A 7,484-nucleotide genomic window follows, 5' to 3' on the forward strand; every position below is an offset into this window, starting at 1 on the left:
TATACTGGATAATTGGATATATTAGATTTATTAAATATACTAAATATATTGTATATACTAGATATATTGCATACCCTGAATATGTTGAATATACTGGATAATTGGATATCCTAAATAAATTGGATATACTGGATATATTGGATATATTAGATATATTGGGTACATAGGATATATTGGATATATTCAATATACTGGATATACTGTATAAATTCGATGTATTAAATATATTGGATATACTAGGTAAATTGAATTATATTATTTGTACTGGATATACTGGATATGCTAGATATATTGGATATCTAGATAAATTTATAGATATCCTGGATAAACTAGACATATTTTACATACTGAATATATTGGATATAATAGATATATTTGATATACTGAATATATTGGATATGCTGATTATATTGGATAATATATAACTTGGATACACAAGATATATTGTACTAGATATATTGCATACCCTGAATATATTGAATATACTGGATAATTGGATATATTAGATTTATTAAATATACTAGATATATTGCATATACTAGATATATTGCATACCCTGAATATGTTGAATATACTGGATAATTGGATGTCCTAAATAAATTGGATATACTGGATATATTGGGTACATAGGATATATTGGATATATTGAATATACTGGATATACTATATAAATTCGATGTATTAAATATATTGGATATACTTGGTAAATTGAATTATATTATTTGTACTGGATATACTGGATATGCTAGATATATTGGATATCTAGATAAATTGATAGATATCCTGGATAAACTAGACATATTTTACATACTGAATATATTGGATATAATAGATATATTTGATATACTGAATATATTGGATATGCTGATTATATTGGATAATATATAACTTGGATACACAAGATATATTGTACTAGATATATTGCATACCCTGAATATATTGAATATACTGGATAATTGGATATATTAGATTTATTAAATATACTAGATATATTGCATATACTAGATATATTGCATACCCTGAATATGTTGAATATACTGGATAATTGGATGTCCTAAATAAATTGGATATACTGGATATATTGGGTACATAGGATATATTGGATATATTGAATATACTGGATATACTATATAAATTCGATGTATTAAATATATTGGATATACTTGGTAAATTGAATTATATTATTTGTACTGGATATACTGGATATGCTAGATATATTGGATATCTAGATAAATTGATAGATATCCTGGATAAACTAGACATATTTTACATACTGAATATATTGGATATAATAGATATATTTGATATACTGAATATATTGGATATGCTGATTATATTGGATAATATATAACTTGGATACACAAGATATATTGTACTAGATATATTGCATACCCTGAATATATTGAATATACTGGATAATTGGATATATTAGATTTATTAAATATACTAGATATATTGCATATACTAGATATATTGCATACCCTGAATATGTTGAATATACTGGATAATTGGATGTCCTAAATAAATTGGATATACTGGATATATTGGGTACATAGGATATATTGGATATATTGAATATACTGGATATACTATATAAATTCGATGTATTAAATATATTGGATATACTTGGTAAATTGAATTATATTATTTGTACTGGATATACTGGATATGCTAGATATATTGGATATCTGGATAAATTTATAGATATCCTGGATAAACTAGACATATTTTACATACTGAATATATTGGATATAATAGATATATTTGATATACTGAATATATTGGATATGCTGATTATATTGGATAATATATAACTTGGATACACAAGATATATTGTACTAGATATATTGCATACCCTGAATATATTGAATATACTGGATAATTGGATATACTGGATATATTAGATATATTGGGTATATAGGATATATTGGATATATTGAATATGCTGGATATACTGGATATGCTAGATATATTGGATATCTAGATAAATTTATAGATATCCTGGATAAACTAGACATATTTTACATACTGAATATATTGGATATAATAGATATATTTGATATGCTGAATATATTGGTTATACTAGATACATTGGATATACTGAATATATTGAATATATTGGATATGCTGGATAATTAGATATGTTAGATTTATTAAATATACTAGATATATTGGATGTACTGAACATATTGGATATACTAAATAAATTGGATATACTAGATTTACTAGATATACTTGGATATCGGACATATTGTGTAATGAGTATTTTATGTAAAAAAGTGCAGCTGTCAGATGAAACTGATGAAGGTTAAATGTAAAAAATAATTTACGTCAATCAATTCTGGATATGCCTGATTAAGGAGTGAACAGCCAACATTCACATCCAGACTTAAATCTGATGGATTTACTTTTTAACCAATCTGCTGGAGGCCTTTTATGATGCATTTTAAACGTTCCTTGCTGAGCGATAACGTCTAATTTTAATGAAACCCGGTCTGATGGCACGTAACGTGGAATATCCAGAACTAGATTAATTGTTTTGTTAGATCGGACGTTGCGGAAATTTATAACAGTTTCAACAATACAGAACCAATTAATCTTCAGATACATGCAGGTACAGTAACAATAATACTTGTTTGATGTTCGGGGCTGCTGTAATAAATTGTTTTGTCGAGAGTGGAAAAAAAAACTTAATTAAGAATAAATAGCTTCCAGGAAATAAGCTTTGGGAATTACACCCCATACTACACAATAAATTCGTGTTTATCTAGAATTGTTTGTTTAGTTAACAATAATTTTACATTGCATATCCTAATTAAGATCTTGTTATAGTAATTAAGTGATACTGCAGGGGGTGGGGGTGAATATCAATATTTACAGAAAAATTGAGCCTTGTTAAATTTACAATTAGAAGCATAATAAACCGACATTCCGGATTTCTTACGCCGGTCTATTCAATTAAATTAAATTCCCAGCTATGATAAATGAGTTTCCATGTCGACGTTGTATTATCTCAGGATTATGGGCCGACCTGAGATTAAATCTGCGGCCGAAGAACGTTGTTCTTTGATAAGTCACGGAGGTTTTTATCGCCACCAACCATTACAATCCGACTTCAAGGAATAAATTACTTGTAACAAGCACGGTGAGGGGGGCGCTGCTAATTAATCAACTAAGGTCTAAATGTTAGATAAGATATAAGCACTTAACTAGTCTTACATTACGCTAATTTACATTGAAACGTCGACGAGGCGGCCCCGAGCTTCAATTCACCCGTGTTCACGCATCAACACACCTTCGCAATTTCTCAAATGAATTGTTTTTTGGGGCGAATCATTCTGTGCTGATGGTTTTGACGTTTTGTGCTCTTGCTCACTGGTTATCTGAGTACAAAGTATCTTGTGGTAAGTAGCTATGTCGTTAACTAATTGTTTTTAGTCCTTTCAGAACAAGATTGTCCACTGTTATCGAAGCTTTGTTTAAATTGGAGTCAGTTTTTGGAATGAACTAGGTCTAAAGGTCTTTCAATTGAAGAAACATCTTCAAATAGAAGAAACTACCAATAAAGAAATCGATTGAGTGATATTATTATGAGATATTCAATATATCCAGTATATACAAGATATCCAGTGTGTATATCCAATATATCCAGTATATTAAAAATATTCAGTATATCCAATGTATCCACTGTATTTAATATATTCAGTATATCCATTATATTTAGTATATCTAATTTTTCAAGTAAATCTAATTTATCCAGTATATACAATATATACAACATATTCAGTATATCCAATATATCTAGTATATTTAATATATTCAGTATATCCAATGTATCTATATATTCAATTAATATAGTATATCCAATTAATCTACCATATCCAATTTATCCAGTAGATCCAATATATCCAGTATATCTAATTAATCCAGTATATTTAATATTCTCGAATATATCTAGTATATACATTATATCCAATATATCCAATTTATCCAGTAATTCCAATATATCCAGTAGAATCCATGTTTCTCCAATTTTCCATTTTATCATTTTTCCAATTTTTAAAATTTTCAGTTCTCCACTTTTTCAAATTTCCAATTCTAAATGATATGTCGATTTCTAAGAAAAATTTTAATAAAAGTCCAACAGAATAAAATGTCTTTAAAGTGATCTCCAATATATATACAATATATCCAATATATATCCAATATATAACCAATATATCCTACATCCATCCACATATTAATATTTTAAACTTATTAATATAAGTTTGGTAAATTGATACTTTAAGAATGGAATGATGATTATCCAATTACTTTTTTAGGTCCTCTACCCTTATATTATTTATATTAAAGTATGAGCTACGTTATATAATTTGGACAATCTTAATTTTAAGGCCCTCGAACCAAAAACTTCGTCACATTTTCTTTGCAATTACTTTCTGTTGAGATAATAAATTCATTTTATTAATTGTTTGTCAATTAAATGTTCATGTGTGGAGAAAATTTAATTTTTTTTTCCTTTAAGACAAAGATTACTAACATATATAATTTACATTTTTTAATAAAAAAATTATATTTTTGTTGGTTTTGATATTTTAAATTAATAATTTGATTTTACCAATAAAATTTTCATATTTGGAGACAACTTACAAATTTCTTCTTTTAAGATAAAGATTACTAACATATATTAATCAGATTTTTCATTAATAATAACAAATTATATTCGTTTTGTTATAATTTATAATAATTTCATTATATTAATTGATTGACAATTAAATGTGAAGAAAATTTAAAACTTTTTTCTTTTAAGATAAAGATTACTAATACATATAATTTATATTTTTTTAATAAAAAAATAATATTTTTGTTGGTTTTGTTACTTTAAATTAATAATTAAATGTTTACCAATAAAATTTTCATATTTGGAGACAATTTACAATATTCTTTTTTTAAGATAAAGATTACTAACATATATAAATCAGATTGTTTTAATAAAAATAATATTTGTGTTCCTTTTATAATAATTTATAAAATAATAATTTCATTTTATTAATTGTTTATCAATTAAAGTTTGATGTTTGGATATATAGATAACTTACCACATAATTTGCATTATATAATGTTAATTAATGTTTCTTATAATTTTTTTAATGAAATTAATAATTTTAGTAAGTAAATGTTTTTCAACAAAAATATTAAGAGATAATTTATAATTTTGTTTCCAATCTTTTAATTAATAAAATTAATAATTTCAGTATATTAAATGTTTATCAATAAAATTTCATGTTTTCTGGAAACCAAATTATATTAAACAATAAACAGGCAAATATGTAATGCGATAATATTTAAAATTGCAATTTTTATACGTATCAATGTTGTCCACAAAATTATCAAAACATTTTTGAAAATATATTTTTCTTCATAAAAAAATATTATTTGTTTTTGTTACCTTTTATTTATATAAGTTGTTTTTATATTTTAAGTAAATAGCGGAAGTTGTGAAAGATATCAACCATTTTTACAGTATAAATAAGGTACCGCAAGAGTTTGCAACAGAGAGGTAAAAATGACGACAGTAACAACAAAAGCGAATGGTGAGTACACATAAACCTTAATTTCGACATACACGCTTGTTAATCTGCAGAAGCACCACTCGTCCATCAACGGATTGGCTGTTGGATTGAAGCGAACATAAAATGCATTCCACCTGGCTTCTTCGTGGCGGGAAAAGATCAAGACCATTCAGTTGGCATCATCAGAACGAATTACAAAAACAAGTTTACTATTGGAAAATTCGTCGAAAGTCTTGGACCCCACATTCCGGTCGGCGACGTTGAAGAACGTCTAGATGAATTAGATAAGGATCACCTTTTCGAAATCTTCTGTCACTCGCAATTGAGATGGGAAAGATTCGATGGGAAGGTGCCTGCATATGCCTTTGTGGCTGGTCACAACGAAGAAGGACACGTGCTTCATATAGGAAAGACGACTATCGAAGGTAACAACACAGTTGTGGGAAGGGTTCAGGACAATTCGTTGTATTATACCTGGAAAAGAAGTGTTCATAAGACGACCTCCTTTGAAATTCTGGTTATGGACTTTTGCACACACCTTAAGCAGTGTCCTGCCCATGAGCCTCCAAAAAATTAGTTTTTACAGAAAGCCAAATCCTCAACATAAACCCTAAGTAGGTAAGAAGAAGTTCCTTTATTCATCACCTCCTTTAACTGATTCATGTGAAGTTACTTTATCCTTGTTTTTTTCTTTGTATTATATAAAATCGTTTGTAATTTTAATTATCTGAATAAATATTGTCTGCACCTTTAGTACTTCCAAAGACACTAACTGAGTTGATGGTATTGGATTTTAGAAAACACCTCATACATTAGTCTTCCCTGACATTATATGTAGAGTATACAGTATATCCAATATATCAAACATATCCAATACATCCAATACAGCCAATATATCCTGTATATCCAATATAGCCAATATATCAAATATATCCAATATATCCAATACATTCAATACATCCAATATATCCATAATATACAGTATATCTAATATATCCATTATATGAAATATACCCAATATATCCAATATACCCAATATATCCAATATATCAAATATATCCAATACATCCAATATATCCAATATAACCAATTTATCAAATATATCCAATACATACAATGTCAAATATATCCAGTATATCCCATACAGCCAATATAGCCAATATAAATATTATATCCAATATATTCAGTATATCCAATATATCCAATACATCCAATATAGCCAATATATCCATTATATACAGTATATCTAATATATCCATTATATGAAATATACCCAATATATCCAATATTTCAAATATATTCATTCAATTTATCCAGTATATCCAAGATATCAAATATATCCAATACATCCAATATATCCAATATAACCAATTTATCAAAAATTTCCAATATATCCGTATTTCCAATAAATACAGCCAATATATCCATTATATCCAATATACCCAATACATCCAATATATCCAGTATTTTCAATACATGCAATATATCTATTATATCCAATATATCCAGTATATCCAATACATACAATGTAGCCAATATGTCAAATATATCCAGTAAATCCAATACAGCCAATATAGCCAGTATATCCAATATTTCAAATATATTCAATTTATCCAGTATATCCAATACATACAATATGGACAATATAAACATTATATCCAATATATCAAATATATCCAATACATACTAAATAGTCAATATATCAAATATATCCAGTATATCCAATATAGCCAATATATCCACTATATCCAATATATAAAATATATCCAATATATCCATTATATCCAATAAACCCAATATATCAAATGTATCCAGTATATCCAATATATCCAGTATATCTAATATATCTAATATAGCAAATATATCCATTATATCCAATATATTCAATATACCCAATACATCAAATATATC

The sequence above is a fragment of the Aethina tumida genome, chromosome 3, assembly GCF_024364675.1.
Source record: "Aethina tumida isolate Nest 87 chromosome 3, icAetTumi1.1, whole genome shotgun sequence".
NCBI classification, from domain to species: domain Eukaryota; kingdom Metazoa; phylum Arthropoda; class Insecta; order Coleoptera; family Nitidulidae; genus Aethina; species Aethina tumida.